This window comes from Hirundo rustica, chromosome 4, assembly GCF_015227805.2.
Source record: "Hirundo rustica isolate bHirRus1 chromosome 4, bHirRus1.pri.v3, whole genome shotgun sequence".
Taxonomy (NCBI): domain Eukaryota; kingdom Metazoa; phylum Chordata; class Aves; order Passeriformes; family Hirundinidae; genus Hirundo; species Hirundo rustica.
This window is the reverse complement of record NC_053453.1, coordinates 30,806,334-30,833,703: the sequence shown is the minus strand read 5'-3', so window position 1 is coordinate 30,833,703 and position 27,370 is coordinate 30,806,334. Positions and strand designations below refer to the sequence as shown.

The 27,370-nt window shown below is 39.6% G+C and overlaps 1 long non-coding RNA gene across 1 annotated transcript; it reads left to right on the top strand.

Annotated features, from left to right (window-relative positions):
• Positions 1-646: 646 nt before the first annotated feature.
• On the top strand, positions 647-27,370 carry LOC131378542 (uncharacterized). Its single transcript, XR_009207799.1, has 4 exons — positions 647-859; positions 6,696-6,951; positions 24,975-25,268; positions 26,560-27,370. It is a non-coding gene; the product is annotated as an uncharacterized LOC131378542 (long non-coding RNA).

Here is a 27,370-nt window from a genome sequence, read left to right as displayed (position 1 = left end):
GGCAAGTTGCGTAGCAGGGCTAGGTGGGTTTCCATGCTAAGCACAGCAATTGCGCACGGTCCCTTACGTAACTGTCAGCCGGGGATTCCCTAGACGGGGTCACTTTATTCAACCATTACACAGACCCCGGCCGCCGCTCCGGCGCGCCTGGGCTGCCGCGGCCGCCGCGACTGAGGCTGCGACTGCTGCAAGGGAGTGCGGCAGCTCCTCACAAAATGGCGGCGCCCATGGAAGCAGCAGCCCCATTTTGTGCCCGGCAGAGCCTGTCAACAAACGCCGACTTGGCCGAGGCTGAGGAACAGAAGGCGGCGGCTCGTTCGCGTTACGGAGCGCGGAGGGAGGAGAGCGGAGGATTTTCACCGCCCTCCCGCCGCCGAGTAGAGACTCTCGAGCGCGCGCGTTGGGGGAGGGAGGAGAGGGAGGTGAAGGGGGACGCGAGCAGTGAGCGAGTCAGAGGCTGCGTTATCCCAGCGCGGAGCTGCCGGAGCTGCGGCGCGGGGGAGGGGAAGGCGAAGGCCGAGGCAGGCGGCCTTGGCGCTGCCCTCGCCGTGGCGTAGCTCCCGGAGACCCGGGGGCTGCGGAGACTCGGGGGTTGCAGGAGCGGCTGGCGACGCCGGGCCGGAGCCCGGGGCTGCCCGCACGGGGGGCGATGCGCCCCGCTCCCGCACTGCTCGGGCGGACGGGACCGTTCCTGTCGGATTCCGGCGAACCTGTAATGAATGACAGGACGATCGAGCTCCTTGTGTAGCTAACTAGGTCACTCTCAGCACTTAATTACTGTTTGTTTCATTTTAGTGCGTGCCTTATGAATAAACCGGCTATTAGGCTGATGCTTCAAGTAACATTATCCAGCACCAAGGTACAAAATGTCTGTATTGGACTCTGATCTTGCGATGCTAGCTTGGTAATAATTACTATTTTACATTAACGATGTCTTAGTTCTTACAGCTTGGTTATTCGGCTTATAGCTGAAACAGGTGGAGATCCCTTATGATAAGGTTGTGAAGCTGATACTAGTATGACACCACCGTTTGTAAACGGGGCTCCTCCGTTTTTAGAGTTAGAGAAGGGGCTTGTGCAATAAGATTTTTTTTTTTCCCTGATCTATTTGTCTTAATATGCATGCTTTTTAATGGTATTAAATAAAGGAAATTACCTATTTTTGGTGGAAGTTATAAATTTTAAATGTACCAAAATTACCTATATGTTAAGGAATTATGAAATATTTTGCTGCATACTAAAGAGTCAAGGATCAAAAGTAGGGAAAAGGAAAAAATCTTGCTATTTGGAAAAAAAGAGTCCTTTTATTGATTTCTGTATAGTATTTGTCAGTGCAGTTTGAGTTTATTTGTAAAATAAAACCTGTACTGTTTGTAAGTGTTACCGTATACAGTGAATTTCAGTGTATAAATGTTACGGAATTCTTGCAGACAGACAGAATAGGTCCAGTACCTGAATTGTCATTATTCAGTGCTGCTTGCATGGGGTTTTTTGGCCTTTCTGTTGGTTGGGGTTTTTTTAAGTAAAGCTACGTTAAATGAATGTTCTGTTCTAGCAGCTGTATCCTGTTTAAAATTTATTTTATTACTATTATTTTTTGACTCGTTAGTAATAAATTTTGTGCTTATTGCCTATCTGCAGTATTGCTGCTTTACAGAGTGCAGGCCACAGTTGCTCTTGTCAGTGTGTCCCTAACTCTGCATTAGCTTTCTGGTGGGTGAAATATTCTCACTTGTTTCCATTTTTGCTTGTGCTGCTCTTGAATTGTGGTAACATTATGTTCTGATGAGTGTAACTAGTAGCACTAGCTTATATGCTACTTGTATTAAACAGTAAACTGTAAATTCTTAGAAACAGAAGTTAATTTTATTTGTGTGTATGTGCATGTGCTATATACAGGGTTTTTGAAAATGCAGCCTATTAGATGGAGTAGAGAATCCAGTAAATTCTTTCTTAAGACTGCAGACAGCCTATAGTAGAGGTGCAATGTAAAAATAAGCACAAGAATTACAGGATGAACTTCTGGTAGAGGGAGAGGGTCGGAAAGGCAAAATTGGCAAATTTTATTAACATATAGCTCAACCATATTTAATAAAAATGTTTAAGTGTTGGAATAACTGCATATGCTGGGCTAAAGACTTTGCTTAATTTGCTGTGGCAAATGTACACTTCAACAAAAGGTGTTTACTCAGGAAGTCCTACCCCTTCTTACTGAATAATACTTTCAAATTCTTTATTACATTTTAGTGTGCTAGTTTATTTTAAAGATTCTGCTACTTAGTATAGACCATGAGGGACTAGTCTTCAATGGTACATCATTAAATCACAAGTGAAAGGTCTTATACATTAAATTAAATGCTAAGCAGCATAGCAAAGGTGGGAAAGTGGAGGTCCGGCATTACAGGCTACTTCTGCACACTTGTTCACTATTTTCAGTAGAGTTACTGGAACTTAACTAGCTCAGGAGGCTTGGGTTAAAAAATCTTAAAAAGCAAAAAAATAAAAAACACTTTTACATTGAAAAGACTTACCTTCTTAAGCTGTTTATTTAAATAATTTATGACACTTACCCTCCTGAATCTTCCAACAGAATATATACCTTCCTCATTTCAACTTCATAGTATTACTACTCAGGAAATAAAAGAGGGAAAATTTGGCTACATAAACACTTGAAAATACCCAAGTAAATTGATTAAACAGTTTAAAAAATGTTATCTGTAATCATTATTTTTTTTTAATACTTGCTGTTCTTCACAAAAGTCTGCCTCCTGGAATTTGTGAATTTTATGGTCATCTAAACTTTTAAGTTACAAGCACTTCGAAGTTGATGGTTTTTCAGTTGTGCAATGAAGTATGAAACACGAAGCAGGAAAACCCTAAATGCAACTGAAGGAGAAGTAAAAATAAATACGTAAATACATTCCCGCTTGATTTCAAAACTGCCGTACTTTTGAAATCCTAATTCTTCTGTGGGTCCTGACTTAGGTGTTCTGAACACTCTGGGTTGGCAATACTTCAGCAGTAAGTTTGGAACGATTGTCAAATTCATATCATTTTCTTGCAGGCAAAAAAAAAAAAATTGCTGCTCTAAGTTATCATAACTGTAATGCAGATTAGAGCCTCAATGGCAAAAAATGTTGATGTTCTAGCAAGCATTGGTCTGTAGCACAGAAGTCATGAATTTCCTGACAGCAAATGGGTGCAGGTTTTTTCTTGGGGAAAAAAAAGAAAAGTATTTGGTCTTAGTAAATAAACTTTACCTTTAATCTTACCCATTACTTTATGATGACCTCTGTGTCAGTGTGATCTGGTGGATGGCACACTTCCACCTGCCACTATGGCTGTATGCTGTTCCCTGAAATAGCACCAGTGTGATTCATGTTTCTGGTTGAATGTGTGAAAGTTTGATTGAGATGCAAAACTGAGAGAGTTCTTCTGAATGTTAAAAAGGAACCATGCTGAGAAATACAGGAATGATAAGATTGAATTTGGCAAAGGGTTTTTGTAGATTAAGAATTATGGTGTCATACTTGGATGGGGAAGGTCCTGTTAACTTAAAGCAAAACCAAACCTAATAACTTCATGACGTTTGTTACAAGTAAAAGTGGTGAAATCCTACTAGTAGAAGAGTTGTGCAGATTTGCCAGCAATGTTTCCTTGTCACGTAGCAGTGTCTCATTTTTATATTTTTACCAATTCAAATGACAGTCAACAGGAGCTAAAATTATGTTGAAATTTCTCTGAGTAAGCAGTGTCCTTACCTAACTTTTATATGGGCATAAATGAAAAGGGAAGTAATTTGTGCAACTGTGAATATGTGGACAGACAATACATGTGACAATTTATGCATTTCAGTATAATACGTGCTAGAAGAACATTTCTGAAAACTTAAATAGTAAATAAAAGAAATACTGGCCAAATAACATAAAAATGAAGTCCTCTATTAAAATTGCCCAAGTAAATCAAGAACTTAAAGTAGTGAAAATACATGAATACCCACAGATGTACTTTAAAAGGAAGAAATTTGTTGTTGTTTAATTATGATTCTCAGTGTATCCGTTGGTGATATGTTTAATCTGGATTTGCCTTACAGACTGCTGATAGATAAGTGCATTGTATTGAATGTTGTGTTGCCCAGATAAAAGGAAGTATTTTTATTTTCAGATTAACTGGAAAACAAATCCCCTCAAACTTAGTGCTTTGGTCAAATGCTGATGTGATAGCTGATTTGAAAATCACACTTAAAACATAGGACTTAATTTTTTAACTACAGTTGTGTCTAATACAACTGAAAAAAAAAAGCTAATGAGGAATAGTTTTTGAAATCGTTTGCTGTATAGGGTTATCAAATGTAATATCAGTTCCTGTTGCTTGCAGAAACAGAATAGCATTTAAAGCTCTTGGGGGTATCTATGACTGTTAAACTCCAGATACTATAAAAATGTTTATTAGGCTGAGCTCCTGCTACTTCTGAATTTTGAATCTTAGTGTGAGATCTGGCTTACCCAGAATCTTGCTGCAAACTCTCTTTGTAAGCAATGAAAATCACTTAGGAAATGCAGAAATAGCGTGCATATGTATGCTCCTGGATCTTCTATCAGTTCATGATTTGGGGGTTCTGAGGCTCTCAGGGTCTTTATGTTTAAGAGCAGTTGATGCACAAAGCAGGGTCAGTGTCTGATTCTGAGCTGAGATGCACTTAATAGTGTTCAAAGAAGAGTGAGCATAGTCCCCTAACCCTTTACCAAGAGGCAAAAGTGCAGTCTGGGTATTTGGGGTGTAACCGTGTTCAAACGTGTTACGCAAACCAGTCTGCTTAGCCTTGTCCTTATCTAGGTTGTGTGCAGAATGGGGAAACAGCACGCTGGGGAAAGGTCTCTTCCCTCCCTGAAACTCCCTTGCATGTAATAGAAAACAGTCAAGAAGTTGGAAAAATTCCTACAGTCCTGCTGAAGAACAAAAAGGGAGATGAAAGAAAATGGGCAGTTCACATGGGACTTGAGCAAGGGAGTGAGGAAAATTAGTAATTTTGAGTGGGACAACTTCCTCCCTTGTGTGCTTTCAAGCAGTGTAACAGGTGGCTTTAGATACAGATCTCCTTAGGTGCATTTACCCTGAAGTTTGTTTCTATCTTTTGCTGATTCAGGATTATTATGTACTATTCACAGTTTACTGCAAATCAAGAAATTAGACTTCTTTATTCTTCTAAGTATTTTATTCCATGTTGTTGAACACAGACTTCCCAGTAGTTTGAGTCACATGCTGCACCACAGACTGCTTGTAGTAAGTTCCCCAGCATAGACAGGAGTGGCCTGAATTTACAGTGTGGTCTCTTAGAATGAAAGTTCTTCCTGTCTTTTTTCTTCCTTCATGGTGTTACTGTAGTGATACTTTACAAAGTCAAAACAGATTATTTTTTTCTTTAATTCTAAAAGTCTGGCTAGATTTATAAGACAATAAAAGTGAAGTAAGCCTATCTGTGAATGAAACACTGAGAATATTGTTTTTTATCTGTTACGTTTATTTTAGTAAGTCTGGTCTCATTCTTCACTTTGCTTTAGGAAAATTAAATAATGTCACAGTTTTTCATTTGAGAGGTTGCCAAGCTATTACAGAGCCTCCATGGTCTTCCATTGGAATTAATTGTGCATAGAAGTTATGAAAATGGAGTTGTGTATCCTTAAGCCAGGTGTCCATGTCATGTTTGCAATAATATACAGAAATTATAGTATGTATTTGATGGTGTGAATTTCCCCATGTAATTTAATTTTTGTTCAAAGGAATCATCTCCTTTTGCCAGAATATGCTAAACATACATACATACATACATACATACATATATATATATATAAATTCGGTAATTACCTGCAGCCAAGTTAATCTCAGGATCTATTTATTTATAGAAGAAAACACTCAGACATTTAATTTACTAATTTTTTTTATCTGCCAGAGAGTTCTTGACATTAAATACAAGTCTAATAGTTTCTGTTTGCATCTGAACATAAAATTATGTATAATTACATGCCAACCTTAACATATATGAAAATTAGGTTGAAGAATTCAGTGCTCAGTGGTTTTAAGTTTTCTATGACGTCATGCATGTGTATCATGATAATCCTTAATAATGTGATCACTTTTTAAATGCATGGTCCTTCAGTTTAGATAGAAACTTCTCACTGAAGTAAAAAAGGAGAAAAAGTTATTTCTCTGTCTGTATCTGCATGATATTAAGTGTTTATCTGAATACAGATTTTTTTTTTTTCTTGCAGGCTTTTCTAGAGTAATCATCAGGAGAGTATCTGAATGCCCATGAATTCCCAAAATTCTGAACTAGTAGTATTATCATCACTATATTGCTGAGGAAGCTAAGACATAGAGGGATTCAATAAAAGAATGGCTGCTAAACTGGATTGGTTTTCATTTAATCAAAGCACAGTTTCACTGAATTTGATGTACAGGTTATTTGAGGGTACAGGTTGTTCAGCAGTACAAGTGCTAGCCATAATTTTAGAGCTGTGTTAAATTCAGCAATAGGCTTTTTCTTGAACTTGTGGATACATGCTGTGGTCCTGTCTGCGTTATTAGGGCTTTCCTGGTGCAGCATTATTGGGATACTCTGTTCCTCAGAGCGTTTGCACTGCTGAGAAGGCTGCATACGGTAGATTCTCCTTGATATTTCTGCATTTATTTTCCAGCAGCTTGCATTTGGAACTCAGAAAATGAGAAGCACTTCGTTAGAGACCGCCAGTTCGATACAAGAAACTTGCTACTCTGTAAATCCCTGATAAAGACAGAAATAGAAGTGGTGTGTACCCAACAGGATGCATTTGCGGTAGCCTCCCAACATTCCCTGTCCCTCCCTCCTCCCGAGGCTGTTGCTGGCTTTTGGCGGGGCACGGGTGCCAGAAGAGGGAGCACGGAACACAGCCTGAATGTCTGCTCCTGCCTCAGGTAGGAGGAACTCTGAAAGGACGATTATTTAAAGAATGGAACAGTTTTGTTAACTAGCTGAAGGGCTTGGGAGAATTCCGCAAAAGGTTACTAAGTTTGCTGATCTCTGGTCAAGAGGTTCTGGTGGCTCATCACTAGCAAAGGCTTAGCCTCATAGTACTGTCTGCCTTTTTAATTTTTATTTATTTAATAAATAAAATTTAAGTTTTAAGTTTTAGTTAAAGTTTAGTTTAGTTTTAAAAGTTTAAGTTTTAAGAAAGGACTGACTGATGAATGGCTAGCACTTATAATGTTGAAGGGGTTTTTTTGTTCTCACTTTGGTACTACTGGCTTCAGTTACGTTGAGAATAATAGGAGAGCTTTACATAGCTGTTTGCTTTATTTCTCCTTACCCCTTCCACATCTCATTGTCACAAAATGTTTGGGCTGTCTTCTGATTAGAACACCAAGGGCTACTCCATAGTCACATGCCTCTTTCTTGAGGGGAGGGAAAACACAAAAAAAAAACCCTCAAAAAACCCCCAAACAAACAGAGCAAACAAAGAAAAAAAAAAAAACCCACCCCAAATCCATAGTTGGGGAGAGGGAAGAGTTTCCAGTTCCATTACATGATCTTCACAAGGACAATTACTGTAGAATAAAGAGGTTCATGGCTTGAATTCAGTAATACTGTTCTGTAAAAAAACTTTTCATTAAATACAGCACTGTGTATTTGGATGATACACTGAACATCTGTTGTAATGAAGGGTCACCAAAGATCTGCTTTTTGGTGCTCTTCTAGTTCCAGGGAAGAGGCAGATATAAAGACTTGCTTTTTGTTTGTTCTTGCTAGTTTCAATGGCCAGTTGTGGTTCCTAAGTCTAGAGGTCAGTGAAGCTGACTTTTACATGCCTGCAACTTGTTCAGTGCTGGTTGGAGAGAAACAGGCACTTCTCAGACAAATTGTTGAAGCAGCTTCAATATTCTTCACCATCTTTTCATGGGAAGTGAGAGGATGTGATTTTAGTAAATTTTTGAAGGAAAAATTGCCAGGTGTGATTTTATATGGCCTTTTAGGTAGCTCAGCACATTTCCTCCTGCCTTAGTACATGACAGAACTCCACCACAAAACATACACTGTGCAGTCACCAGCCTTTTATAAAGCTGTTGTGCACATTGAAACACTGCAGCTTTCTAGGTGTTTTGAAAGTGGCTGTCCTGTCTGATGGAGTTTTTTCCGTTGCCACACCAGAGTACTGTGCACTGGATGTTAGGAACAAATTTTAAAATTAGCTAAAGCAAAGCCACTGATGAGCTAATTGTGTTGTTACTGCTGATCTTAAATATGAATAGCTGTAAATAGTAACACCCGCAGCTTCGTAAATGCAAATAAAGTTATGGGAAGCTTAACATTTAGAAAGGAAGTAGTAAATAGGCATGTGCAGGAGCCTGGGTGTGTCAGGAGGAGAGGCCACTGCAGGCCAGCTATCTCGGGTGGCACGTTTGGACTGCAAACTATCAAATGCAGCACTGTACCAGCCTCACTTGTGCACTGTTCTTTGTGCTGGTACTCTCACCTATCAGCCAGAGAACGGGAGCTCCTTAAGTCACAGCTCCCAGCATTACCTTCAAGACCTAAACTCAACTACCTAAAAGGCATATATATGTGTGTGTGTGTGTGTATATATATATATATGTATCTATGTATGTATGTATATCTGTTGGAACTGGAATCTAGGAGTTGAGCGGCATTTCTCAGAAAATGTTGGATCATCTCTTAAAACTTGAGTACTAGTATTTTGTGTAATGTCTTTTGGATGTTTAAAAGGAGTCAGGATTTAAGTACTGATTAAACAGTTCACTTTATTATCTTTCATGCATGTCAAAATTAATTGGACAAAACTCCTGCCAATTCACTACTCAAAGATGGTAAGTAAAATACTTGCAGAGAAACTCACCAGTTGAGTTCATATTCTGTGGCAGTGTTGCCACTTAACTTCTAGTTAGGGTTTACTACTTTAAAGTATTAAATATATATCTTGATCTCTAAAAAATGAATTTTCAGTGTGTTTGTGAAGTTGGAAGAGAGAAATAGATGGTTAACTTTTTTTTTTGTCTGAATGTAAGATACAAAGCACAGTTTGAATGTATATACATTTGTAGTGTTTGATCCCAGAATTTAGCCATATTAAACTCTCTCATATACTCCGTGAGGAACCACTTAGACAAGAAATAAGGGTGCGTGGAGAGGGGATGGGAGAATTGCAAGCAGACAGTACTTGTGTTACTCCTTTGCATATCAGTCACTTCTGAAAGTACACTAATTTCAGTAGAACTTAGCAGTATTTTGCACATTGTTATATTGGTTTAAAAACATTTTATACTTTGCAGTTGTTATTTAACTTACAGACGTGAACAACAAACTTTTGTTGTTTGAACTTCTGCCTAATTGTAATGAAAGGAGAAGTACAAGCTTTGCAAACAGATTTTATTGAAGTATGAAAACAGAGCCAGCAGTTTACACAATCTACAGAAATGACATGTCATTACCACAAGCTAGCTGCTACAGGAAGTAACTCTTGAATTGTGTACCAGATTATGTATTAACTTAAGACTGTATACATAAAATTATTTGGAGACAAATATTCCATGTTCTTTAAGAGTCCCTTAAAAAATCTTAACAGACAGCTCCTAGCTCTTTTATTGGACAAGTTTTGATATAAGAGCTCACATCTCCTCAAAATATGGAATGCAATGTAACTAAGGAGACAGTTTTTTCATGGGATCACCTCTGAGATGTATAAATATGTGTGTACAGTATCCACATCTGCTCTTGACCAACACAGGTGTCTCATGGTGCTGTCTCCTTAAAAGAACAACTGTGATTTTGGGTAAATCCATGATGCTGAAAACCTGCAGGTGAATAATTTAGATAATGGTGTCACTAGCCTAATGCAGTAGTTGACTTGACAAACTAGTAACTCATGAATTTGTAGCATTTATAGTCTGAGTAGCTAGCTTCTGAATGTTAGTGATAGCTTTGCCTTTCAGCAGAGTGGCTTTCTACAGTTATGCACTAAATACTTAAAACTGATGGCAAATTCTGGAACCACTCCTAGTAGTTAGGTAACAACAAGTTGTTCCACAATTTATTAGCTTAAATTAGGCGCTGCCTCCAGAAAGAAGCACACGGTACATCTTCATTGTCTTCTTCATTCCTTCCTCTTGGCATTAGCATTTCACACACCTGTACTACAACACAGATAAAGATTAATTTAGCTGAAAATTTACAGGACAAAAAATTGTATTTTAAATGCACTTGGTGCCACTGTGTGAAGGGCATTATCAGTGCAAGAGAATGTAGAAATAAGAATCAGAGAAAGACAGGATTCCTTCTGCCACTAGTCCTCCTTCAAAGGCCCCAGGATCCACCCTATTCAGGTTCAGGTAACAACAACATGACAGGACGTTGTCCCCCTTGTTATCACTGGTGAGGGAGTAGAAGAAATCTGAAGTCAAGGCAATTAGGTGCTGCTAGCACTTCCTTGTTGCTCACCATATGATGATAATAGGTTCACTCTTTCGGTAAATATTTCCTCTAGTTTGCTTAGCCCAGTTGTCACAGGCATTTTGAAAGGAGTGCACCTGGCTGAATTGTTAACTGTGTTCTCATTTCTTTTTCAGGGGAGGTGGGGAATAACTCATCTTGTCATGTTTTTAAGGAAACAGAAATAGAAAACTAACGTCCATTTTATATGCAGCATGTCTGTGTGGGATGGACAGAGATGATACAAAGATTAGTTAGAAAAGTCTTTTTGGCTGATAACAACCATGTTATATTTTCCTTCTGTTACCAGCTTAAAGTCTGTTTGCCCCCAAACTGCACTGCATTCAAAGACCTAAAATTTGGAGTCTGCAGCCTTAGAGATGGAGGGAAGTTGAGCATAAAGCATAAAATAGCCTGCTGGATATTTTCAAGGCTAAGATTTGGAAATAAGTTTCTCTCCTCCACTTATGAAGAATCTAATATAGGACCTTTTGGACCATGGCACATCCATATTTAGATTTTCTTTCCCTATATACTTTTTTCCTCCCTTTATTTTTATGTGGGCAAGTTTTAAAATAAATGCATATATGAAATAAATTCCACATCTAAAGCCTTGCAAATAAGGGATGTTGTAGGAGTGGTATACTTCCTACACATTTTCATATAAATAAGAGAGACAGGGGACATATATCACAGACTTGATTTTGGTAAGATTAATGTTTTCAGTCAACATTACCTGAATGCTGAAGTACCAAAACACTGCCATGTCTACTGCTGCCCTCCCATAGACCCATTGGTTTTAACTCTTGGTAATTTGCATCCATTTGTGACTTCTTTCCATCTTCCACTTCCTCAACCTCCTCTCAGCAGCACTTTGCCACTGGTGCTGCAGAATCCGGAGATTCATGACACCCTGTAAGTGTGGAGGGAAGAATGAAGCTGCGGTTAATCCCAGATTATAATTTTGTGTTGCAAACAGTAAAGTTAAGCAACTGAAAAAGAAGTACAGACTTTCAACTATTGATTTTCTGTGGCAGTGCAAGAGTTGTTTTATCAAGTTGTTAAGTAATTTTCTAAGTTTTATAAGAAGTTCTATGTTATGGTTCATTCCACTGTGCCCCCATTTTCTGTAACGGTTCCTCCCCTATGAGTTTGCTGTATAGCAAGTTGGTTTATGTCAATCATCCCACCCCCCCACCTGTCCTTGTCAATCCGCTCTCCCCCCTGCTCTGGGGTGTCCTGTCTGTCACTTCGGGACCCCTCCCTGGACTCGGGAAAGTCACAGGAGGGACGTCGAGTGATAGGCTGGTGCCTGGGAAATCACCTTTTCCCCTCTTGTGAGTGGTCTGATGTTTAAAAGTGGACACCCCCTGTTATCCCCCCAAATTCCCTGATTTGCTGACCTGCTGTTGCCACCCCTTAATCCTCCCCCGTTTATAAGTTCGGGGAGGGAAGTTCAAAGGGGCTCTCTCTGGGCAGTTTGAAGAGTGGCGGAGCTCCCGCCACTCTGACTTTAATAAACCATCATTAAACCTGCCTGGTAGAGAGTCAACCTTTTGTCTGCCGCCGCAGTCACGACGCGATCAAGGCCAGCTGCCGGTGGGGAGCCAAGACCCACAGGAAGAGGTTGCTCGCCTGCTTACAACCCCGACTGAAACCCTTTGGCCGCTGTGTAGATCTGAGCCAGCCAGTGGTCAGCGCCTGCCAGGAGTGGAAGGACACAGCCACAATTTTCAATTACAGCTCCTCCTCTTCCCCATGCAATTATATCAAATCTATGCCATGCTTTAGAAAAATGGGGAGAGGTAGGTCTTCTAACAGCTCACAGTGGAAATTTTACCATTCCAGTGATGCAAAAGGGTTTGTCTGGAGCCCAGAGTAGGGCAGCATCATCATCCTCACACCTCCTCTGTCTTCAACAGCTAATGGCTTGGTTTCTGCAGGATAGCACAATGGCTAATCCTGTGTAAGAGTCCCAGTACAGGTATGACCTCTAAATTCTTGAAAGCCTTGGAAGGCTCCAGAAGGACAAGTCAAATGCCTCTGCATGTGAATGAAGAAGAAATGTGCAGTTCAGACATTGAGACAAACTCAGAGGAGTCAAATTTAAGTTAGTTCAATTTATTCTGTGAATTTTTTTTTTTTTTTTTACAGTAAGACATTATAAAGAAGAATCTGCATTTTTTTTTTGTGAGTAAAACAGAGGATATGAGAAGTCAGGAATGGAAATGAAGAAACAGGATCACTTATTTTTACCTCTTTTTAAAAGGAGAAATGTCATATTTTAGGTAAAAGTCCATACTTTTCTAGCCCAGCTGTTGTGCTTCACATTCAACTGAGAAACACTATATAAAGCACTGGCTGTTATGATAGAATTTCTCTCTTGCTTTACAGCAGTTTCCTTCTAAACCAGGCCCTAGTTCTGCATTTCATGTAAAATAAAAGGACCCAGGTGCTTCAGAACTGCCAAGACTGAATTGAGAGGGCAGCATCACAGTTTTTCTTTAACTGTAGCCCTTGGTGTTTCACATACAGTTAACATTCATTAAAGTTTTTCATTTCAATAAAAATTCTTCAGATACTTTTTATCTATTTTCCAAATAGCTATTCAAAGTTTTATTTGTTTTAAATGGTAGAAAAAAAAAATCGGAAACAGCTGATTTTTAAAAATGGAGATACTAAACATGACCCTTCAACTGATATCAAACTCAGTTTTTGCACAAAGTATTTTCCTATTTCTAGAGAACTTTCCCATAATCTAAAAACATAGCTGCATATTTGTGACATCTTCAATAACATTACAGGATTTTTATGTATAAAGTTGTGCATGGAAGTAACTGAGCTTGGCTTATGAATGTAAATGCTTCCTGGCAGGAAGTGTTACCTTCAGGACCAACAACTTCCCGTTACTCAAACTCAGAGACTTTTCTCCATTTTGTGTAGGATATGATTCAAGGAGTGCCCCACACAAGTTTCTCTTGGGAACAATGCTGAGGAGAGTGAGTATCAGACAGGGAGGGGGTTGTTTTCTGTTTCTTAAATATTCAAGATACACATGTGCCTCTACAATTTTTCTCCAAAGGCAACTTTTCACTCAACATGGCTTAAAAAGCCTAGGTCCTGTCATCTCTTGTGCAAACCAGGAATCTTAACTGCTCAGAAGGTAATGTATTTCTGATAAATGTTTGTCATTACTTTAGAACAAGAAGAGTTCAGGAGCTTAAACAGCAGAATTACAGACTTGGCAAGTTATGAAGACATCATTAAATTCAGAATTCGATGGCTACATTAAATAGCAGGAGCTGTGAACTGACAAAACTCTTAATTTGTAAGTCAATATGGGGCCACTCTCCTAAAGAGTCTTCCCTCAAGGAAGCAGCTCTGACCCTTACTATGTCAAGACTTCCTGGGCACATGAAATTATAAAGGAAGCTCATTGGCAAGTGAAATATGGCAACCGGAAGTCATATCCTGTACTGTTGCATCTGGTAAAAGCCCTACATGAGGTGACTGCAAACATGCCAGCCTTGGCACTGATGTGTCTTGGTGTGCTGTGTGTTCCTTGGACACTGGTGAGTGGATAGGGCTCAACATGAGTAGGGCTGCTCTGCCAGGTAGCGCCAACAACCGGAGAATGTTTCCTTAGTCTTCTTGTCCTCTCCTAGCCTCAGCAGAGGTGATGAAGGTAGCACCTGTCACAAGAGGTCTTGGCACCACGTTTCTAACCTTACCAGATTTATCCTTGGGATAAATGCCTTTTGCATCAGAGCCACAGTATTCATCAGCACTACAGCTGTGCTAAAGGAGCATTATCCCCAGGATTCCCTGTGGCAGGTGATAAGGATATTCAGTTTTTGAAGGTGAAGTGAGATCTCTGCTGTCAAAACAGTGAAAGTGCAACTCCTTGTTCTATGGAACACCAGGTTCCAAACATACCAGTACTTGAAGCATGGATTAAGTGCAGAAAATTCAATGACAATTTCCTGACGTACGGGATTGGTGAGGTAACTAGAGGAGATGCCCTGGCTGGATTTATTACTCATGAACAATCTGATGGTGTAGAAGTTGAAGGCAGCATTGGCTGCAGCTCTGAGTTTGTATAGTTTAAAATCCTGAGATAAAAAAGAAAAATAATAAAATTGCCAGTCTTGGCTTCCAAAGGGCAAATTTCAGCTTGGTTGGGAATCTGCTGGACAGGATCACATGAGAGGCAATCAGTTGCCCTGGCACAGCTGGTTGACCTTCAAGAACAACCTTTTGAAAACACAGAACTGGTCCCTTCCAAGTCAAGAAAGGTAAGCAAAGGTGGTGCAAGGCCAGTATGGATGAACAGAACAGTCTAGACTGCAGATACAATGCTGTGCTGCCCACCAACTTCGCTGGGGTGACTGGAGAGGTCCATGATGGACAAAAGAGGCAAATGTCATACCCATCTTCAAGAAGGCTGAGAAAGAGGATCCGGGGAAGAACTGCAAGCTAAGAACTCTAACCTCAGTCCCCTGGAAGATTTTTCCTCTTGAAAACCATTTATAAGCTTATGAACTGCAAGAAGGTGGTTAAAAACAGGCAGCATGGATTTATTATAGGCAAATTGCCCCTGATGAACCTGACTGATGGATCACTGTGAGGTGGACTGATTCTATGGATGAGGGAAGAGTAGTGAATGTTGTTTACTTTGACTTTAGCAGAGCTTTTCCCAAGATCTTTGATAGTATCCTACCAGTCAAAATACTAAGATGTGGACAGGATAAGCAGATTATACAGTGGATGGAAAACTGGTTGAAATTTGAGGCCAGACAGGTTGTGATTGGCAGTGCAGAGTTCATCCCACAGCTGGTTGCTAGTGGCAGTCCTCAGGGACAGATTCTGGGGTAAGTGCAGTTTGGTATCTTCAGTGGTAATGATCTGATCTAATAGGAGAGCTTGCACTATCAGCAGATTCATGGATGATACCAGCCTTCAGGGAAGGAATTGATATGCCAGAGGGCAGTGCTGTTGGCTCAGAGGGACCAAGACACGCTGGAGGAATGGATTTCCAGGAGTCTCACCAAGCTCAGCAAAGAAGATGAGAAGTCTTGCACATGCTGGAGATGAACTGACTGAAGATCATCTTTGTAGAAGGGGACCTGTGGTACTAGTGGACACAATGAGCACGAGTTGGTGGCTGGGGCGAACAAGGTCAGCCTCATCTTACCTGCATTAGCAAGCTGTAACCAACAGGTCTAGGGAAGTAATTGCTCCCTGTCTCTGGTGTTTGTGAGGCTGCTTCTGGAGTACTGTTTTTGCTACCCAGCACAATAGACTGACACATGGTTTTGAATGCAGTACTGTCACTAAGATTGCACAGGCTGAAGTGCATGTGTATGAGCCGATTGGGCTGTGAATGGGGTGAATATAGGAAAGAGATCCAAAGTCATCTTGGAGATGCATGGTGATGGGAAGAGCTAATGGACACAAGTTGCAATACAGGGAATTCTGCCCATAAGGAAAAACATTTTCACTGTTAATATAATCAAATGCTGGAATAGACTTTCAGTAAGTATTGTGGAATCTCAGTCCTTGAAGAAATTCAAAACCTGACTGAGCAAAATGCTTTAGTTGGAGATGCTTTGAATGAGAAGTTGAACTAGCAGACTTCAGGGATCACTTTCAGTCTGTCCATCAGAGAAGACGATCAAAGACCAGCAAATGGCAATAATTTACCACTGCAGAGCTGCCTTATTATCAGAGAGCCCTAGTGGCAAAGATGAGGCACCTACACATTTCAACACTCTTAAGATGGCAGCTGAGTTTTCATTTGAGAACTGCAAGTTTCAATTAATAATCCTAAAATTTGAATATCTTTCTGAATCTAGTTCTTAATAGTCAAAAAAGAATGGATCTTTTTTCAAAGAGTGCAAGCTTCTCTCCTGAAGACATGAAAGACATAAGAGGATGATTGGTCAGGGTTGCTTTGAGGAACATTTTCTTTTCTGTTGTCCTAAGATGAGGTTGGAGGTTGTAGGAAGTGGCAGATGTTTTGGAGTGGCCCTATTGTTTTAAGGACTTTAAATTGTTGTTTTCCTTTGTGAGTTTCCTATCTGCTAATAGTTAATGCATACCTATAGCTAGTGTACATGTTTGCATTTAGCACCTTTTTGGAGTTAGATGATAGTTGTCTTCTAACTGGTGCTAATTTCCATTTTTAGACAATCCGCTTAACTTCAGCATTAACAAAACTATATGAAAAGGTGATGTTGCTGCACTCTGTGTTGTGCAGAGCTGTAAATGTAGGTATGCATTATAAGAATAATTGTATAATGAAAAGCTAATATACATTAGTATTTTATTTAAAAGTATGCACATTCTACACATAGTGCTTGGGCAAAAAAAAAGTCATTATCTCTTCATGGCTGATCAAATTCTATCCATTTTACAAGAAAACTTTTTGTGTCTCTAAAAATTAATAAACATGATACCTACTTTAATGGAATATATGATTTTTCCTTCTAGTGTAATCGTTCACAGTTTTGTAGCAGCTTCCACAGGTATAAGTAACTGGGCAAATACAAGCAAGTGGTTAATTGTAATCCTTATATTTAAGAAAAAAATCCTTCTTATTTTTAATTTATGGTAACTTGAAAACGTTTCTTGTATTTTGTCTTAAATACAGCATTTAATTATTAGTCTGATGATGCCTCTCTAGGATAAAACAGTTAGAATATAGACCTTCTTTCTTTCCCCAGTAGTATGTTAACAAATTAGTATGCTGGCTTATATTTTATCAGAATTACGGAGAAGGAAAAATGTCAAATTTCAATGCTTGGATTAAATTATATCATGCTCCGTAAGAAAAGTTACGTGGCTCTTCAGTTTTGTTTTAGAAGAGGTTCTGTGATCCAAAAATTATGCCATAATCAGTCCATATACTAAAAGCATCACTCACATGCTGGTCAGAAGTGTATGGTTCTATAAAAAAAAAGTTGTCACTTACAAGTCTTTTCCCCCATAGTTAAGAAAATAATTTCTATTTGAATAGTGTTGAAACTTCAAGATTGGAATCTTTTTATAAGGAATAGTTTAAAACCTATGATATAATCTGAAAACCATCAAACATATGATCTTCCTAATGTGCCAGGACTTTGATTACATAAAAATACTTCACTGATTCTGAGTGAATATTCATGAATGGTATATATATGGTTGGTATGCATGTGCACAGTATAAAACAACATTGTAAGAAATACAGCTTTATATTTATGGAAGATTTTAAAAATAAATCATTCTTTTCTACCTCTTTTTCCCCCCCTAATTTTTAATTAATGCCTATTTAATGACTGTCTATATTAGCTTGGTGTAATTTATGCTGTGGTGATGTCTCTGTAGAATCATTGCTATTTCCTCTAAAATGACAACTGGAAGACAGTCTATATTAGCTACTAGTTTACTTGATCATGTCCTGGAATGTCCCTAGCCTTCAGTCAAACTCATTGAATTTCTCTCTTGTTTTAGGGTGTGTAGAGGCAGCTGATAGCCCTGAAGTCATGGTCAATGGGGATCTAGTCAAAACAGTCAATATTATCCATAAAGTGAGTGAACTCATCTTAAACCAGGCATCTACTTTTAGTCAGATGAATCACTCTCTAAACTTCATTGATGTAGGTATATCAAGGTAGATGAGATGGTTCCCACCCTCACATTCCCTTGATATTTCTCCTCACTTGTTTGAGAGTGAATTGAAGCACTTAAAAAGAAGTTTGCAGTGCAGTTTGCATTGCATTTGCAATTGGGACAACTCTCAGCCTTGCTGAGTTAGGTATAAGTTACCAACTTGATAATGCTAACTGTGTATGGGGACTCTACTATGTATGAACTGGTCATGGTCAATACATGAGTCAGTGGTGCATTCAGCATTTAAATGCAATAAGTGCATTCAGTGTTCTTACTGAAAAATAGCTCTAATGAGAACCATATCTACTCTTTAGCAAGCTTGCTTTTCAAATTGCTCCCGAACTTGTAGATTAAGTTGGCTAACAGATTCTAAACATTTTTCCAAATGTTGTACTAAATCCATATTGCGTCCAAATTCTGACTGCATGTCATTATATAATGCATACAAAGTTCTGTCTGTGAATTTGTTTACTGGCATGTGAATGGAGGAACAACCTCATCTTCTTGTTCTGGACCTCCTACCACTATGCCCCTTCTCAGGAATAGAGAAAAACTTGAAAAGATTGGGTTGAAGCTGCAAACGTGTTAGATAAAGGAGAGAGAAGAAATACAAGTCTGATGAATCAACATGTACAGGAAAGGGGAAAATGACCCTGAACTTCTAAGCCATGTTGTTTTCTCCAAACATTGTGCCATTTTCTGTCTCTGTCCCTCATCTCAGTTGGGTTGTTTGTCTAATGCCCAATTGCCACATTTGGCAGGTAGGTGAAAATGACAAGAGCAGATGGCCCAAAGCAGTGGCAAGCAGTTGTAGGTCCTTATAGCAACCACTAACACCATGTTCTGGCACAGATGGAGTGGCCCTTGAAGGCTTTATTTTGCAGATGAAGATTAGAGAATAAATTAGCAGAGGCATAAGGAATTGATACCCAGTTTGGTTGTCTGGTTTTTCTTTTTAACCATATTTCAAGCAGCACAAATTGGGATGAGATACTCTTTCCTCTGGAGTTGTGTCAACAGGCAGGTCATGATAGGAATGCTTCCACCCCCACTTACTCTATGGCTGAAATGCTGAAGACAGGTTATTTGTTCCTCTGCTCTGCATCACACCGTGTAATTCTGGATGCCCTTTGCCTGGAGGAAGTCACAGCCCAGCTCAAGGTTCAGAAGCCTCCTTAGCAGTGTGGGAGGAGAAGTGGGAGTGGATTTCACAAAAACCTCTGATCAGGAAGGTGCGCGAGCAAGCTAGTGGGGAATGACTGCATTCCAGGGGAGTTCCCTACTTGCTGTGCCATTGGGCCATGCTGAGGAGCATATCCTGGCTTGTGTCAAGTGCTCTTGTCTTCAGCTGTTTTTTTTCCAAGCTCTTGATGGAGAGGTTGTGCTTTGGCCTGCAGGTGAGGCAAGGTGGGAGCTTCCTGTGATGGGAATCTCATTTAAGCATAAGAGCTAGCATATTTCAAGGGTTGTCAAGATAATAAGGCTAAGATTCCTTGCCTTGTGGCAAAAGTTAGGTCCACAGAAATGTAAGTAAGTACCAATAAGTGCCTCACTGGAGATGATGAAGCTCTCCAGTACTTTTTGAACCTTCCAAGAACTGTTGCGAAGTAACAAAAATGTCTCGTATCTCTGTCTTGTTCTGAATTCACAGGTTAAAACAGGTTGTACACTTGAAGGAATATTTTTTTCACTGCATGAATTCAGTAGGCTGGTCTTGCACCTGTAAGAAGCTGGTGTGCTACTTGCCTTTTCCCTGGTCTTTAACTAATTTCTATTTGAAAAACATTGCTTTACAATGTCCTTGACTTGGGCTTTATAGTAAGTAAACATTATATCCTGTTTACATGGTCACATCCAGCAAAACCCAAATATTGAAAGTTCTGCAAATTCATCCCACATTTTATTTAGTTACATTATATGCATTCAATGTATTTAAAGATTAAACAATGTTAAAACAATTTGTTACTGTGGTTTAAGCAAAACTTTATGGGTTCTTTGTCCACAATCTTGTCTACTTTAGAAATTTGCCCCATTCCCTGAAGAGATTTGAAAGAAAGAAGAAAAAAAAAGGTAGGAAATGTGAACTTGCTTCTTCATTGTTGTTGTGTAAATATCTTTATGGAATTAATTTCATGAAGACATAAGCTTGCTTACACCCAATAATTTTATGGGTAGAACAGAACTGTTGCATGCATAGGAAAAAAAAAAAGGCATGCAAACTGCCAGTGTTTCAAAAGTAAAGTCAAATTCAGATAGAAGTGGTGTGGAAATTTTAAATAGTGTAACTACCAATCCTGTATCCATCTTCAAATAAGAGCTCAAACATGAATATTGCTGTCATTACTGAGAGTCTGTGATATTTGTGTAGATGCAAGACCAAAGTAAGTAACCCAGCAGCTTTATCTTCCTCTAGAAACTTTGATTATATGTCCAGTCAAGACCTATTAAAAGGAGAAGATTTTCAAAATGAGCAAGCTCTGTTTTGCTATGCTGTATGTGGAGACACCACACTTCTGCTAGCTGGATGTGATGGAATAGATCCTAAGTAGTATACTCTTCTCATGTGGCCAGCTTCAGTGGCAATGAAATACGCATTTTTTAACAACGAATAAATCTTGAGGCTCAGACACCTTTCTGCCTTTTCCCACCGCTATGTGTTTGTCTACCACTGTCTCCCCAACTTCAGCCAGCCTGCTCTAATACCTATCCCTGTCCCTGTGTGTTGTTCTGATTCTCCTAATTTGGTTTATAAGGTTGTTCATCTGGGCTCCTGTTTAACATCTTTTTATTTAGTAAAACATTGACCTAGGACCTCAAGACTCCAGTCATTTTGCCAATCACTTCCAGTTCCTCCAGTGATATCCTACTTTTTACCTCTGTTCTTACATAGCCAAGTCAAGCTGATTGTCTCTCTCACTATCAGATTTATCTCCTTCTTCTTACTCCATTCTTCAGCCTTCTTCATTCAAAATTTTAGAAGTTTGTTTCTAGTCTTGCTCTGATTTATTTGTCAGGTCAGTCACTGCTTGCTCTGTAGAAAATATTTTCATGAGATTTTACATCCCTCCCATTTGGTCATCTGGCTCCCAGCCTTCACTGATCAAATTATGTACTGTATTTTAAGTGTCTTAACTCTGGCAAAGGAAAAAAGGGAGACCATGTTAAGTATCTAATGTTGTATAGTTGATGTTGGGAATAACCTCCAAAGTTCCTCTATAATCACTAGGAAGAGGTGGTTCATAGCAGCAAGACAGGTTCTTAAAATTAACAGTGTGTGTACTCCTTAATATCAAAGTTATTGGAGTAACTATAAGCAAATGTGAAATTTCCTCAATAGGTTGAAGCAGCTTCTTAAGGCTGATGTACTGTTCAAGTTTCATGCCCTTGTTCCTGAAATCCCCAGTATTCAATGTAACCTGTTCAATGTAAATATCAAACATATTTTAAAACAGTGATTATATAAAATGTTGTCTGCTACAGAAGTTTATCCAATTAATTTAAATAAAAATACCACTACCCTCTTACTTATTTATGACCAAAATCCTAGAGTCACTATTATAACTCTTAACAGTGGAATAGATATCATCATTGATGATACAAGTATTCATTCCTCAGTCCTCCAGGAAGCAGCAAATAGGCTGATTCTTTGTCTCACATGATGAATATCTTCTGTAATCCTTGAGTGGCTCCACCTATATACAACAGAATTTATTGCTAAAACTACTGTAAGAACAAAATAAATGACAGCATGTTGAATGTTGGAATTCTGCTCTCAAAAGCACAGATATCTTTCTCTTAGGAGAAAAGTAGAGCAATTAAATGAGGTAGGACAGAGGAAGGAAGGGAAGGGAAGGGGAAGGGAAAGGGAAAGGGAAAGGGAAAGGGAAAGGGAAAGGAAAGAAGGAAAGTGTAGAAATTGCTTTGCTGCTGCTGCTGTAGACTCCAGGACGGTGTAGATAAATGTAGACAAGAGATCTCTGAAGTTGGGTTTTAGAAGGTGACGTTTATTGTAAGGGATGTGAGGCCTTGGTCTGAGCCGCCAGGCTGCAGCTCGTGGCAAGGCCTAGGAAGGTGGGGGAAGGGAGAGGTTGGGAGTGGAGGAGAGCAAAAAGCAAAGAGAGAAGAGCAAAGAGCAAAAGCAAAGAGCAAAAAGCAAAGAGAGAAAGAGCAAAGAGGCCGAGCCACCTTCGCAGCCCCCTGATAAGGGGTCTGGAGGTGGGCTGGAACAGGACTTGTGCCAATGGGGTTACAGATACCTGATACTTCAGGGGAGGGGTACAGGTGTGGGATGAACCATACATTGGGGGTGAGACAGAACATTCCATTTGACCTGGGTCTGGCTGCAGGTGACCTTCAGCTGGTCACATAACTGTTTTCCCAGACATCCAGTATCTAATACATCTCAAACATCAAAACTTACTTTCAATTCTATCTCACCTACAGGTTTCACATTCTCAGAATATAGGCAGTCATATTTATAGGGTATTTTGGCGTCATCCTCCAGGGAAGGGAAGGGAAGGGAAGGGAAGGGAAGGGAAGGGAAGGGAAGGGAAGGGAAGGGAAGGGAAGGGAAGGGAAGGGAAGGGAAGGGAAGGAGGGAAGGGAAGGGAAGGGAAGGGAAGGGAGGGAAGGGAAGGGAGGGAAGGGAAGGGAAGGGAAGGGAAGGGAAGGGAAGGGAAGGGAAGGGAAGGGAAGGGAAGGGAAGGGAAGGGAAGGAAGGGAAGGAGGAAGGGAAGGGAAGGGAAGGGAAGGGAAGGGAAGGGAAGGGAAAAAAAGAAAAAGAAAAAAGAAAAGAAAAAAGAAAAGAAAAAAGAAAAGAAAAGGAAAAGAAAAGGAAAAGAAAAGGAAAAGAAAACGAAAGAAAAGAAAAGAAAAGAGAAGAGAAAAGAAAAAAGAAAAGAAAAGAAATAGATGTTCTCACATGCATATCTCATTTAAAACTTTAAAGTGCTTTAATAAAACAGGGTATCTAAAATCTATCCAAGATAGGCTCTAATAAGGCATTGTTTATATAGCTCACAACTGTTGCAAAGAAACCGTGTAGTCTCTTTGAGAAGCAGGGCTTAGGAAATCATGCTGTTGTTCAGAATAACTGGTGACGTGGGCTTATGGTAGGGGCTGTTTTGTCAGAGTGAACAGAACTAATTGTAAAATCACAGCCTAATCCTGAAACATCTATTAAAACCTGCACCAGCTGTTTTTGGTCCAGTCACTGTCACCTCCTGCTCCTTCTTCCCCCATCTACTCCAGCTGTCATCCCAGAGCCTCATACCTGGTCAGCTTCCCTGTTTGTGTTCTCATGAATCTGGAAATACACACTTACAGGCAGATAAACAGCACTGAGGGAAAGATTTCATAGGAGTTTCACTCTAAGTGGACACCAGAAAGCTCATAGAAAGTGTGATGCAAACAAACTTGAATCAGAGTTCGTGTGTTCTTAGATGTTTGGTCAGTCAGGCTTAAGACACAAATCCAAAAAGAAAACAAGCTTCTTAGATTGATTTTCACTGAACTGTGCTTTAATTAATCTAACTTTCGACTTTGGTTTCCAGCAGGACAATTACTAGAATGAGGGCTTTGGTATCCTTCTCCTGAGAGACGATTAGCTTCATTATTTAAGTAATCAGATGAAATCTGGGACTAACAAATCTTAATTTCATACTGAATTATAACACCATGTCCAGTTTTAGACACCAAACTTGAGGAAAGAAGACAGTCAACTGGAAATGGTCCAAAGGAGAGTGACAAAAAAGACAGTCTAGAAATTGTCACCTGAAAGAAAGAAAAAAAAAAAAAAAATTATGTTCATTTAGCCTGTCAGAAAAGATAGAATGAATACAAGAGATGGCTCCAAGGAGGAAAAGAACAATCTATTTCCTTTGCCTCTGTTTGATAGTACAAGAAGTAATAGGCTAAATTACAGCAGGAAAGATTTATTTTTAAAATTACAGAAAACTTTAATGGTGAGGATAGGGAATAGATTGCTTGGCAAGCCTTTGGAGTTTCCATCTCAATTGGAGATCTGTAAGATCAGAGTACTTGAAAAACTGCTTCCTGCAGGCAGGAGGATATATTAGGTGTCATCTGGAGGTCCCTTCTAATTCTTCTGTATATTTTATTCTTGTAGTAAAACTGTAGTTTAAAAGATTGGATTCACGTATGCTTCTTACACTATCTTCTTTGTGTCTTCAAGCATTGATAAAACCCTTCTGTAGAAAAGAGAGTAAACAATGCTGTTACTCTGGTGATCTTGTAATGAAAAATAGAAATACATCTTGGAACAAAGTATTTTTTGATATACCTTCATTTAGATAATTGCACAGAAGTACTTGGAATGTTGGCTGTAATAGGGAAAAAAACAGATAATGTGATAAAATTCATTTGTTTAAAATTACTTTTTCGACATATGTTACTGTTGTACTGAAGATATCACTGTAGATCACTCATGTGGGAACTTCAGAAATCAACTGAATGCCCTAATTTCATTCAGAATGCTAAATATAATTTTAGATTCTTATTTTATCATTCCTTCTTTTTAAAGATTTCATTTAACTGGAAATAGTAGAAGTAGAAGTCCTTATTACTGTATTTGGAGTTGAGTCTTCCAGAATAAAATGGTTGGGCCAGGGAGCTGGCTGATGACTTGTAAATCACAGCTCTCAAACACATACTCCTGACACAAAGCTTAGTATTGATTTATTTGTTTAATTCTGGGCATTCTTCATTTTTCAGATTATAACTTGAATGCAGTTTCTTTACATTGCCTGTAATATGACTGGGACATAGCACTTCTACTGCAGAATGTCACAGAAATTTGACTTGACTGTTCTGTTTCTTTCTTCTTCAGCTGCTTAGACCTCAGCAGACCTTGGTCCTGAAGAGCGACACCATCAGATATCAGGGCTGAGCAACAAACCGCACTTGGTGCCGCTGGAACCATGCTCGTCTGGATCTTGGTCCTGGCTCACGGGAAACACTGTCCTTCCTTGGGTTTTTCAGGTGTAGGCCCTGGGAGACCACTGTCTCTACAGTCTCCAGATTTATGCAACTGAATGTGGCTGGCTGGACTCTTCACCTCACCCAGGCTTATGTCAAACCTCATTCCTACCTTCATCTTTGTCACTGGAGACAAGGGGGGCAGGTATGTATCATTGATACTTTTATTTGTCACTGAAATAGCTATGTTTGGGTCTGGAGATATGTGAATTTAGGGACTTTGCAAGCTGCAACAGTAGAAATTGATGCACTGTGAAGGTGTAGGCACTTACTCAATGACCAGGGAAATGAGACAAAATTTTGGAGGCTTCACTAGGCTGTAAATTCTAGACTTGGACACTTATGCTCCTGCATACATACATGCCCTGTAGATTTCAGCATAGGGCAGAGGTATCTGAAGTTAGCTTTAAATAAAATTGGTCAGTTATTGGAAGGGATCTGGCCTCAGTAACAGGCCACTCTGTCCACAGAAGTTACTGGCAAGTTGCTCTGCCTTCTCAAAATTGTGTAGCTTCTACTTTTTGGAGTAAATTGCTTAAAGCAAGATCAATAGGACTTTGGTATTTTTCAGACTGTGACTCACAGCAAATTCCTGGAACATATTAAAACATTGAGTGTTAGCAAGGCAAAAACTCATTGTTAGCCTTAAGAAAAGATAAACAGTGGCTCAGCCCACCGAAAACTGCACCATTCAGCAACCTGTTGATGTACCTAAATTTTCCATGGCTGTAGCTCGTGAGAATGTCCCCATATGAAAAACACATTAAAATGAAAATAAGTTTGTTAAACAATAAAATGATTTTTTTTTTTTTTTTTTAACTGAGGAGCTTGGAAGGAAATAGATAGTTGCAAGAAGCAAAAATCTTCTGTCATGGGTTAGTACAGTTTGGTTTTTTTGTTATAGAGGAGTGTAGAATGATTCTCTGGGTCAGGATCTGGGAACTGCTTTAGAAAGGACAGGGATCTATCAGAGGTTTAGTTGGAATATTGGCCTGTGTTCTGCCCACTGAAAATTGTTGGCTACGACTTCGCGAAGTACCATATAAATGCCCTTGATTTCCTGTAGGTGGGCCTTTTCCTTCTTTCCATTAGCCAGAGAGAGACACATAACATCGAGCTGGGCCTGCTGCTCCCCCCTTTTTGTGGGGGGAGCTGCCCTGAGGCCTGGACGGATTCCATCGGCTCCCGGGTGGGGAGGGGAAGGAGAGGTTGCTGCTTTACAACAACTACTTTCTCCAAACTTCCCTGGAGGAGGGAGAGATCCCTGCTGAGCCCCTGATAAGACCTATGGGCACCATTTAAGCTGAGGCCACCCTGATTTACACCAAGGGATGGGCCGAAAAGGCATTTTAGATCCTGCCTGTTTTTTTTGTAATTCTGGACTGCCTGAGTGCTCTGATCTCTGATGTTTCTGTGAGTTCTTCCTCCCTCACCAGCGCGGCCTTGAACTTCTAACACCAGGAGCTGCAGAGGGAGAGACAAAGACTCTGGGCAGATTTAACTCTTTCCTAGCAACATGAAGCTTCCAGAGCTTGAACCTTCTCTGAGAAAGAAAAGAAAGGGACAGAATGAACATAAAGAAGAAACAGCATGAAGTCAGTGGAGCGAAAGTGAAAAGACTATTGGGACAGGGGGTTGAAGGGTTGGTTGTTCCATTCTTATTTGAGCCATGGAAATGAACTCTATATTTAGATTATTCCTTTAAATCATGTGAAAGATATGCATTTGGGAAGATGATTATTTAGATTTGTGTGTGGATTTGAGCAAAGGTGTTTGTGATGGACTAAGTAATATTAATCCTATAAGATGCTTGAACAGAGATAGAGATGAGAAGCTCTCTGTGCCAGTGAAGAAGTGAGAAGATATCTCTGTACCTTGAGATGAAGAATCCTTTGCTTTGGAGTTATTCATCTTTAAAAGGTGACACCCCAGTATGCAAAAGTCTAAGACCCATAAGCAGCTTGGGAACCTGCTAATAGGAGGGGTCACAAAGGCAGGTTTCTCCGGGCGGTTGTTTTTGTGACAGTTAAAAAAAACCACAAGAGAACTGTTCTAAGTTGTCAGTGGGATCCATGACTCTAAGAGAGACTCTTCCCCTAAAGAATTGATGAAAGACTATTGTCAAATGGTGAAACTGACTGAAAATTACAAGTTTTGTCTCTTTATGTTGTTTTGTAGGAAAGTTAACAGTTTGTAAGGGGAGGGAAGAGTGTTTTTGGAGTTTCATTCTGTTTTGTTTTAGGTTTT